The sequence below is a fragment of the Acomys russatus genome, chromosome 4 (assembly GCF_903995435.1).
Source record: "Acomys russatus chromosome 4, mAcoRus1.1, whole genome shotgun sequence".
In the NCBI taxonomy this organism is placed as follows: Eukaryota; Metazoa; Chordata; class Mammalia; order Rodentia; family Muridae; genus Acomys; species Acomys russatus.
This window is the reverse complement of record NC_067140.1, coordinates 14,505,036-14,516,740: the sequence shown is the minus strand read 5'-3', so window position 1 is coordinate 14,516,740 and position 11,705 is coordinate 14,505,036. Positions and strand designations below refer to the sequence as shown.

Here is an 11,705-nt window from a genome sequence, read left to right as displayed (position 1 = left end):
GCACACCTGAGGTTCCAGCACACAGAGGCCTAGGCACAGCAACGCACACCTGTGATTCTAGCACACGGAGGCCGAGACAAGAGAGCCCCTGGGACTCACTGAGTAGCCAGCCTAACTAATGAGTGAGTTCCAGCTTCAGTGAGGGGCCTGTGTCAAAAAAAAGTGGACAGTGGAAGATGACCTCTGGCCACACACACAAGGGCTTGTACACACATGCACATACATGCAAACACCACACATATCCCCCTATGACTCACACAAAAGCATGGGCTTGCACATACATGCAAACACCACACGTATCCCCCCATGACTCACACAAAAGCATGGGCTTGCACATACATGCACATACCATACATACCCTCCATAACCCACACAAAAGCATTGGCTTGTACGTATACACACACACACACACACACACACACACACACACACACACACACACGAAAGTATTCTCAGACTCTACCTCAGGTTCCCTGAATCAGAATCTCTCAGAAATGGAGACCCACTGCTAGCTGCCCTGTCTTGCTATCTGTCATTTATCCTTTACCTTCCTGTCTGATTGCCGTCTCTTTATTGTGACCCAGCACAGAGAAAAACGGGGAGCCGGATCGTTTGAGAATTTCTGACGGCAGGGCTCTGAATGGGTTAGCTTGGTCCTCTGAGTAGCATAGACTTTTATTAGAGGTAATTCTTTTAAAATATTTAATGTATACGTTTCATGTGACTCTGCAGACAGACTGGATACATCCCATCAGGTGTAATAGCAAGTGAAGCAGAGCTATCACTGGGGCAGTGGCTAGTCCTGAACTTATCCTCTGTATAGACCAGAATATTATGAAAAGGATGGTTGACAGTTGACAGAGAATTGGAGGAGAGAAGCTGCCTGAGAAGTACCAGATTGGCAAGTGCTTGGCATATATGTAGGTTATGAGCATTAGAGTGGTTTATTTTAGTTTATTGTTAGATTAGTAGCAGTTTAGATTCTGCCCAGCATAGTGCTTGCAGCTTTGAATTACATTTCAGTCTCTTTGTGTCAGTTATTGGCTTCCTAGGCTGAACAGATACATTTTATTGTAACAATATTATGTGGCAAAGAAGAAAGGCACAAGTGGTTCATTCAGCGTGAGCAAGGCTAGGTGGTGTATTTCTACAGTCCTGGACCCTGGGAGGTAGAGGCAGTTGGATCATGAGTTCAAAGCCATCCTTGGCTCCATGGTGAACTCGAGGCCACTCAAGAGAAACCCGTCAGAGGCAGGTGGCTATCTATAAGTTCCAGGCCAGCCTAGTCTACAGAGCTAGTTCCAGGACAGCCAGGGCCACACAGAGAAACCTTGTCTAAAACCCCTCCCTCTGAAAAATGAACACACACACAAATTACGTGAAGTGTTATTTGGTGCTAAATAGCTTAAGCAAAGAGGAAATCTAATTAGACTGACCTGTAGCATGTCAAATCAACTTTAATTAAAAATGTAATTATTAAAGGGCAAGAAGTAAGTCATGCTAATACTTACAGAAAAAATATGTTTTTTACAGATAATAAAGTCTAAAGTTAAAAAAAAAATCAGAAGAGCTGTGTTTCTTCCAGTAGGATTTGTGGGAATCCCTAACTCCTTGCCTCTTGTAGCTTCTAGAAGCTGCTTGCTTTCTAGAACCAACCAATACCTTGCTCCTTTCTCCTTTTCCCCAAGCCCCAGCAAATACCTGAGACAAGCACCTGACAGGAGGGAGAATCCGTTATGGCTCATCATTATAGAGGTTTCCAGCCATGGCAGCAGAGAAGGCACAAGGACAACAGAGAAGGCACAATGGCAGAAGGAGCGAGAGGCTTCTGCTTCTCGACTTTTGATGGATTGGAACTTGAAGGCTCCAAGGATAATCCCTCACTCCCAGCTAGCCCCTTATTGCCAAGTTTCCACAACCTCCCCACGCAGCACCACCATCTGGGGACCAAGTGTTCATACATGTGACTTGTGGGGGACATTACCTTCATCGCCCACCCCCATCGCCTCCCACTGCTCTCGTCTGCCCTCTCCCTGTCTCTCCTCCGCTTCTGCAGCGTGTCTCCTTCTGGGACTCTGAGATTCCCACCTCCCTCTATAAGAGCCCATGCAATTATATGGGCCAACCCAGACAACCCGAGGATATCTCCTGTATCAAAACCAATGGCACCATCCTTATGGCCATGTAGAGAGACATATTCACAACTCCCAGAAACGAGGACATGGGCATCTTTGACATGTCTAGTATTCTGACTACCGCAGCAGTACAGAGCAAAGACAGAGGGGTGTGACCAGACACCAGACAGTAGTAGGCTCCTCACTAGGTGACCCTGCCAAGGAGGCTCACTCATGACAGTGAGCACTTAAAGGTGACCAATCGACAGCTCGCCTACTCCACCCCTTTCAACGTACAACAGATAACGGCCGGTTCTCATCCACTTTGCTTGCAAAGCCTTGCTTCAGGGAGCTATTAGCTTTGTTGGAGCTGACCAGGAGCTTCACGTCACTGCAGCAGAGTCCCCTCCAGGCCTTCTCCAATATTCTGAAGGGAACAGAATTCAACCACGGGCCACAGGTGACAGTTATGCCACCTGTAAACAGACATGAAAATCTAGAGACCTTTGCCTTCTAGCAATGCTCTAAAAGCATAGCCTAAACAGATCTACAGAAAGTTGCAAACTACGACGTCATAGCAGGACGTGATAGAAGATGACATCAGTGAGTTAATGAGTCCATTACCAGCCAGGCCTGATTCTGAAGGCCTTTACATACCATGCTTACGTGCTATGGCATCTTTACACTTACCTAAGCTGAGAGTGGCTTACTTCCTGTTTACAGAGGAGGCCCAGGAAATGTTCAAGCAGGAGCCCAGGTTTTCCCAGCAGCAAAACTGGTGGAGCACAAAGATGCACATGGCCTATTCTGACCCCATAGCTTGTGTTCTCATCAACAATGTCTTTGCAAATGGTAAATTACAAATGGTAAATTCTGCCCGTAGACTTGAGCCAAGGGACTCAAAACAATGGAGATCTGTTTGCATAACTTACTGGAGTTGCCACATTGCCACCTCTGGGCAGCACAGGCAGGCAGGCTTTCAGGCCGTGCAGCCAGCTGAGCGAAGCTGCTGCTCCTCCTGCCCTAGATGCCACAAGTTTTCCTCACCTGTCAGCCCCAAGGCCCAGGAATCCCCGCCCACCCAAGGCCAGTGCTAGAAACGTGGGCTGCTCTGATTTCCATTGGCTCTTGTGAGCCCTTTGAGACCTGCTTATAAGAGAGAGTAATCCTTTTGCCTGGAGAATGGTACCTGTATTAACATATCGTTCCAGGGAGCTGGGACAGCAGGGAGTTAGGAAGAAAGCCTTAGCTAAGGCTCCTGTGTGTAAAGTTAGGTCCTAGCTGCAGCCCCTGAGAGTGCCTCCTTCTTCCCGCCAGCGCCCATCTCAGTGTTCAGCGACACACTCAAATATGATTGCTTTCTACCTGAATTCTTTCTGCTAGCCTCTGCTTTGCAAGCAAACAGAGAATGGTCTCTGTTTGCTAAGATGGTACCTAGCGGGCAGGTACATGTCAAGTCACACAGTCTTTTAAAGAGCTATTTTATAATAAAAAAAGAAAAAAATTGAGACAGGTTCTCCTTTGCTGGCCTGCAGTTCCTTCTGAGGAGGCTGGCCTTGAGTGCATAGTGATCTGTCTGCTACTGCCTCCTGAGTTCTGGGGTTAAACGTGCACTGACACACCAGATAACTTTTGTTTTATTTATTTATTTATTTATTTATTTTGTTTTGTTTATTAACATTTACTTGTGTGTCTGTGCGTGTGTGTGTGCTGTGCGCATGCGCATGCACCTTTACCCATAGAAACACCTCTCCAGCCAAGCTTTGAGGTCTTGGAAGCAGATGTACAACAGTGAGTGAGTCAACGCGCAGAGTGAACATAGGAGCCAATGCTCCAAGAAACTAGGCTTCTCACGGTGTTCATAATCCACAGCCACCATTTTTACTTGATCTGTTCCATTCACAAGGAGGAAAATGTGACCTATGGTGGCATCTGAGGAGTTAGTTCCCTGAAGGCATTCTTCAGTGGAGAGCTCACAGCCACGTGAGCAAATTTCATCCTCTGTGACAAACTCTAGATTAAACGGGGTGGGGGGTGGCGGTCGACAGTTTCATAGTAGGGGATTTTTGACCTTGAATATTCCTCGAAGAAATAACTCAAGAAGAACCTACGATTATACCCCTAAAGCCTTTTGCCTATTGTTAGTGAGACTAATAGCATATACAACCTATTTAAATGTAAATACAGCTTTTTTGTCACCTCTCTTCTTTGTTCCTTATAATCAGGTTTGGGTATTGCATATTCTCCAACGCACAGATCTACAGGTACTTGGCCGTCTGGGGCTTTTTTTACAGGGCTGAAGTATTGGGGGACTTAAATGTTCTTTTGCACAGTTACGGGCGGGGGAGCGCGGGGGGAGGGAAGGGCCTTGGAAACAGGGAATGGCCAGACTGAAGTCCTTTGCGGGGCGCAAGCGCCTAGCTAGTACTCTACTGAGACCCGTTACTAGGCAACCGCTGGCGTTCTCAACCGCCGCCCCAAGCCACTTTCTCGCCCTCGTCGCCAAGGAGATTAGACGCCTCAACTCGTCCCTGCCGTAGACCCGCGCGCTCTTTACGACACTGCCGCGGGAGACGCTGCGTGCGCGCCCTCTGCCCCCACCTCCACACTCCGCCCCAGCCGCCATTGCCTCGTGCCCGCGCCGGTCGGTTGGTGGCGCCTTTGTCCTACGGCGGGCAGGTGGGCTGAGGCCGAGGCTGCAGCGGCGGGCCTGAGGCGGAGGAGCGGCGGGGGAGGCGGCCCGCGGTGGGAGCGGTGAGTGCCGGGAAGCGGTGGCCGTCCGCCGAAGCGTAGGACTGATGGGCAGGCAGTTGGGGGTGGGGGGGGGACGGGCCGCTGGGGCGGGAGGGCCCGCTCGACGCGCGGCCGCGGCCTCTTCTCCTGACGCGCGCGAGGCTGCGCATGCCCGGGGCGGGGCGGGGCGCGGCTGCCTCCTGGCTCCGGTCCGGCCCAGGTCCCGGATCCGGCGGTCCCGGTAGTCCAGCGACTGTGGCCAGAGATGGGCACCGCGGCCTGCGTCGGTCCCAGCTACTGAGGCGTCTTTGTAGGATCGAGCACGCCCTGCTCTCGAATCTGTGAAGTCGCTCGCCACCCCCACCCCACGGGGTGGGGCGGGTAGGGGTCGGGGCGCGCGGCAAAGTCTGTGGGCGCAGGAGGGATTCGAACCCCTGAGTCGAGGATACCGGCCTCGGCGGCGGTGTCCCGACACCAAGCAACCTGGGGAGCGCTGTCACTCTGGGCACATTCTCGAGATGTCAACTTTGTGTGACATCTTGCTCATTTTATGGACACTGGCCCCTGGGCCCGGAGAACCGGGCGAGAGAAACCGTGCCCGAGGTTCGCACGGATACGGCGCCGGCTTCCCGCTCCTCGGTATCGGGCCAGGGGCTTTGCTTAGGACCACGTCTCCCCACCTTCCAACCCTCTGCGTTGCACCTTTTAAAGTCTGCCTACCGTCTGTACTATTTGCCAAATGTTAAATATTTTTCTTTAAACTGACTCTGACCCCCCTCCCCTCCCCAAATACATTTGTTTTAGGCGGAAATCTCGATCTCAAACCGTATGATGGAAATCCAGTTATTCTTCTAACGCTCATAAAAAAATTAATAAATACCTGTCTATTAAAATAAATACTGTGTCCTTGTTCCTCCTGAAGTTGTGCGCTCCAGGCTTTGGTAACCGCTGCCCTAGGAGAACCGGGTTAATTGTCGTGTTACGTCTTTCACTGTATATGGAACTTCACCCCCCCCCCCCCCCCCCCCCCGCGGCATCCCAGATCCCATTGAAATGCCCTGGGATCTTCGGGATGATGATCAGTATTCTGAGCTTTCTCATTGTAAAAGGTTGCTGTTACTGACTTAGATGCGCTAGTCCCAGGAGCTTCAAGAACCAACCCTCAGATGCACTGTGTGCCTCCTCCGGCTTCTTACAGTGTTGTGGTATGGAAGCCACCTCAAATGTTTCTGCAAACCGTGATGGGGTCTTTGACAACCATACATTTGCTTTTTTGTGTATTAGTCTGAGTGTGAAAAGTACCTTTGTACCAACATTTTGGAGCAAGACCCTAGTTTTGCCCTGTGGGGATTGTAGATAACTTGACCAATGGTTAACATGCATGGCTTCCTTCCTTTTGCTTTGTCTCTTTCCGTTAGCTCATCTTTCACCTGTCATATATTTGGGACCCCTGACATGCATATCCTACCTAAACGTAGAGACTGGTTTTCCTTGTATAATGTGCTAGCAAGCTGACCACATTGCAAGACTAAATGGAAGACATTTTTCTAGATAATCAGCTGTTCTATATCCCATTAGTTATCTGTTCATAAATTAGGTTTGTATAAAATATGAGAGAGGATTAATTTCGTTTCTGAAAAGAAACTCAGAAAAGCCAACTAGGGCCATTCCAGATACCCCACCTCCAAGGGCTATATAAGACAAGGAGCCTGTATTCTTTGGGGAAGGCCTCTGTATGAACAGAGCGTAGAATTAAAAATAAGGCCATCCATTGACCTCAAATTTCTAAGCAGCGATCCTGTGCAAAGAAGAAATGTGAATTTCATTTTACTCAGGAATCCATTTCAGAACATCAGCAAGCGGAGCCTCATCCACCAGTTCTCCAAGCTAAAAATAAACAGCAAAGGTTTGCTCAGAAACTTGATTTTAAATAACCATTCCAGGCACTCCATGCCTGTGGCCTGCAGATGGCAGTGCCTTTCTAAGCTTGCTGCTACTGTGAGAACTGGAATTCACCTGTGCTTTTACAAAAAGGAAACTTTGGACTCTGCCCTTTAGTTTTCTGCTTTGGACTCCCTGCATGAGAAATGTCTCTTTCTAAACTGGTGCTTAGCTGCAGACGGGATCCACACTAGCAGTGCATGGTAGTAAACACCACGGATCTGCTTCTTCAAGTTACTTTGTAAGATGGGTACATTGGTGTTATTATATGTGTTAGGAGGTTTTGTGCATATATGAAAATGAGAGCTCAATGGGTTTTAAGATTCCTTGCCCAAGATCGTATATTAAGAACTTGTTCAAGACAATATTGTTGTAGATAAAAGATTTCATAGGAGGAACTAGGTAGTGTTGTGTGGCATCCATAGTCTGGGAGTTCTGAGGCCTCTCTGTATGCTAACTCGCTACGCGCAAATATACATCTCAGAGATGGCAACCATCTCATTATGACTTTGTCTTTGTCTTCTCATGAACTCCTCCAGTGAAGTGTTCTCCCAAAGAAATGGTCTTCCTATTGCATTGCTTCCTGTGTACCTTGTGGTATATGAGCCACAAGCATGATGAGCCAGGCATGATGGCACACACCTTTAATCCCAGCACTTGGGAGGCAGAGGCAGGCGGATCTCTGTGAGTTCGAGGCCAGCCTTGTCTACAAAGCAAGTCCAGGACAGCCAAGGCTACATAGTGAAACTCTATCTCGAAAAACCAAAAAAAAAAGATTTGTCCTATAGCTGAGTGTGGTGGTGTACACCTGTAACCCCAGCACTTGGGGTGGCAGAGGCAGTCAGATCTCTTGTGAGTTTAAGAGGCCAGCCTAGTCTACCAAGTGAGTCCAGGACAGCCAAGGCTACACAGAAATCTTGTCAGGAAAAAACAAAAACAAAAAACCAAAGATTTGTCCTGTGAACAGCATACACTGTTGGGTAGGCTGTTCTACCTAAATAGAGTTAAACGCTCAGATAGTTAAGAGTAGTGCCCAACAGAAAATGATCCTCTGTTGCTCTCATTAATAGAAGCTTTAGTGAAAGGTAAGGCTTCTGTCTAAAGCAATACCAGAGTTCCAATATCCTATTTCTTCCTCCACTATTTAGTTAAACTACAAAAGATTGGTATCAGTACTCAGATTCTGTAAACTTAAGACAGGACCTGGAATTGATTTTTTTTTCTTAATGAACTTTCTAGGAGGTACTGACACATCATCATTAAAGAATGTGACATAGGGAATGAATGTATGTATGCAGTGTATGTGGGAACGTATCTATTTATATATGAGAGAGGGACATTCATAGTTTCACATTTCACATTCATAGTTTCAGTTTTATAAGATGAAGAAGTTGTGAGAATCTTCTGTTAACTGTGAATGTACTTGCCCCTACTCGTGTCCACTTACAATGAGGTCAGATGGCTTGGGTGAAGCTGGCGCTGGAGCACCTGCCTAGAGGCTCAAGGCCTTTTGGTGCCAGCCCCAGCACTGAACTAGAAGCTAAGATGATGGACTGGTTTTTATCTACAAAAATTTTAAATGTTGCTAAGAAAACGAAGAATGACTGTTTTCTTTGTTAATAGTAGACTGAACTAATAGACTGATGGCTATTAAAGTGGCGCACGTCTTTAATCCCAACACTCAGGAAGCAGAGGCAGGCGGATCGCTGTGAGTTCAAGGCCAATGAGTCCAGGACAGCCAAGGCTACACAGAGAAACCCTGTCTCAAGAAACCAAAAAAAGTGTTGAAACCTGGCTAAAGAGAAGCTTGGTGGCTATTATTATTTTAACCATCAGTGATGTATTTATGTCAAAAGATCCTGATAACGGCCTTGCTAAATTTCCCTTATCTGCAGTGGCATATGAACTAGTGTTGTCATTATGTAAGTATTGTTTAGACAGTATTTTTGAGATTTCATGAGTGTCTTTCCTGCTATGTCTACAAGACACTGTATCACAGGAGGCATCCTGGTTCTCTGGTGGATTTTGTTGTTGGTTTGTTTGTTGTTTTTTGATTTTTTTTTAAAGATTTATTTATTTTATTTATTGCATATGAGTGCTTTATCTGCAGAAGAGAGCATCATATTACATTATAGATGGTTGTGAGCCACCATGTGGTTGCTGGGAATTGAACTCAGGACCTCTGGAAGAGCAGGCGGCGCTCTTAACCACTGAGCCATCTCTCCAACCCCTATTTTTGGATTTTTGAGACAGAGTTTCTCTGTGTAAAACCCTTGATTATCCTCGAACCCTCCTTATACACCAGGCTGGCCTCGAACTCACAGCGATCACCTGCCTCTGCATCCCGGGTGCTGGGGTTAAAGGTGTGTACCACCACGCCCGGCTGGTTCTTTGGTTCTTAACATTGTTTTTCCACCTTCTCTACCAAAGATGTTCCCTGAACCTTAGGTATAGGGTTTATGTGTTAAATGTATGGGGCGTGGGTGGCTGGAGAGATGGCTCAGCATTTAAGAGCACCGTCTGCTCCTCCAGAGGTCCTGAGTTTGGTTCCCAGCAACCACTTGGTGGCTCACAGCCATCTATACCCACTAATGCCCTCTTCTGGTGTGCAGGTGTACATGCAGATAGAGTATTCATATACATTAAAAAACAAAAACAGGGAAATTTGAAATTGTTTGTTTGTATGTATGTATGTATGTATGTGTCAACTGGGGTTGGGTATCTCCAGGTTCCATATGCTGTGCATTTTGGCCAGTTTGTGGATCTCTATAATAGTCATTTGCTGCAAAAAGAAGCTTCTTTAAAGGGTAAGAGCTACACTTACTTGTGGATTTTTTTTTTTTTTTTTTTAGTTTCAGAAATAGAATAAAATAAAAAATTAAGCTTGGTGGTGGGGGCGGGGGGGAGACAAGGGTTAGCTCAATGTTAGAATGTTGCTCACCCTGCACCACGTCATGGCTTCAGTCCTCAGTGCGCCCAAGCTCAACTGTGCTCTTGCTCTTGATGCCGCTCCTCCCCCTCTGTCTCTCACAGACACATATACAAAATCTCACAATTAAAAGCAGGAAATTAATGTTAATAAACTTTATTTTATTTTGTTGAGTCCTTTGATCCCAATATTTAGGATACTGAGGCAGGAAATTTAGGAACTAGAGGCCAAAACAAAAATACCCTGTGTCTGAAGAATAGAAAGTGATAGAAGCAGTAGTTATTAAATAAGTAAGTCACACTCCACTGAGCATCTGTGAGGCATTTAAGCATTGGGTGTCCAGCACAAACTGGCCCTTTTCCAGGTTCCCCTGGCCTATGATCAGTCCTAATAAGAGTGTTCTAACTGGGAACCACGTCCCTGTTGGGAGTAGCTTAGCCTCTTGTTTAAGCAATTTTGTTTGTTAGATTTGGATCTGAGTTGTAGATTTGCCTTTTGTGTGGGGGTGATGGTGTGTATACGTAGTACACACGTGAGCATCAATGTAAGTGTTCATAGAGCTGTCAAAGTAGGACATAGGGTATTTTCCCCTATTGCCTGCCACCCTGTTGCTTTGAAACAGGGCCCCTCATTGAACTAGGCTGCATGGCTGACCTCAGGATCTGCTGACTCAACTCCTTATAGAGCTGGGATTGCAGGCTGGCTTAGCTTTTAATGTGAATTTGAGATCCCAAACGACCAGCCCTCCAGATTTATGTCTTGATAATAGTGTAGCCTAAAATAAACTGCATAAAAACCTAAGGGTTACCAGGCAGTGGTGGCGCACGCCTTTAATCCCAGCACTCAGGAGGCAGAGGCAGGCGGATCTCTGAGTTCGAGGCCAGCCTGGTCTACAAAGTTAGTCCAGGACAGCCAGGGCTACACAGAGAAACCCTGTCTCCAAAAACCAAACCAAAACAAAAACCCTAAGGGTTTTTGTAACCCTCAGGTTTCTTCATCTCTAGTTTGGAAACCTTTTTTGAGACAGGGTCTCAAATCAAATCATGTACATGGTGTTCTGTACAGTTTTAGGGACAAAATTTTGTAAGTTCCTGTTTCCAGGAATGTTAATGGTGATATATATAGTTAAATAATAAATACAAAGTGAAGGGGATAAATATAAAGGAATGTACAGTATTCAGAGTGAGTTTAGCTCTGATTAAGGATGATTAGAAGAAATGCGGCAAGCATGGCGTTTTCTTATCTCTGACCTGTGACACTAAAACTCATTTTGTTCCTGATTTAAATGTGTCACCAAAGTTGTCTTTCTTAAGAAACCCTCTCATTTTTCCTCCCAAGTTTGGGAAATGTAGTAGGTGATAGTTACTGTCTTTATGGGTTTGGTTTTCCAATGGTATCATCTTCATGTAACGCCAATTTAGTCACTTTGGAGGAAGTTTGATTTATTTTGTTAGCTGTTGTTAAATAGACTTCTGGAGTCTTTCATCAGTAATGATGCTATGAACCATTCACGCCTCATGGTTGGGACTGTTATTATGTTTCATTCATTCTCATTGTTTTCTATTGCTGTAGTCTGCTAAGTAGAAAGCTCTAGTTTAAGGTTTTTTTGAAGGGCATATCTGTGGCTCCACAGTAGAGAGCTTACTTCACCAACAAACCAAAAAAACTTATTTTATAATTTTTTTACTTAGAGAGAGAGAGTGAGTGAGTGTGTGTGTGTGTGTGTGTGTGTGTGTGTCTGTGTGTCTGTGTGTCTGTGTGTCTGTGTAGCAAAGCAGTTCATGGTACTATATATGCAACATATGTATTTATAACACTCCAGGAACACTCTGGAGCCCTACCCGGCACTGTAAATGGGAAACTATGCAATCTTTGGGAATTCTTTACCTTATTCTTTCATGGTTTAAAGTGGCTCTGCTACTTCAGTGTAACATGTTTTCTTGATCATTTTCCCAGTGTTTTCTTTTGCTGTAAATCTCTTCAGTTTC

General features: G+C 46.1%; 1 protein-coding gene across 2 annotated transcripts in view; it reads left to right on the top strand.

Annotated features, from left to right (window-relative positions):
• Positions 1 to 4,729: 4,729 nt before the first annotated feature.
• Ncoa5 (nuclear receptor coactivator 5) overlaps positions 4,730 to 11,705 on the top strand; it is a 31,717-nt gene continuing 24,741 nt past the window's right edge. For both annotated transcript variants that reach the window (XM_051143799.1, XM_051143801.1), the window contains exon 1: positions 4,730 to 4,868. The gene's annotated coding sequence lies outside the window, so the exon portion shown is untranslated. The remainder of the gene's footprint in view (positions 4,869 to 11,705) is intronic.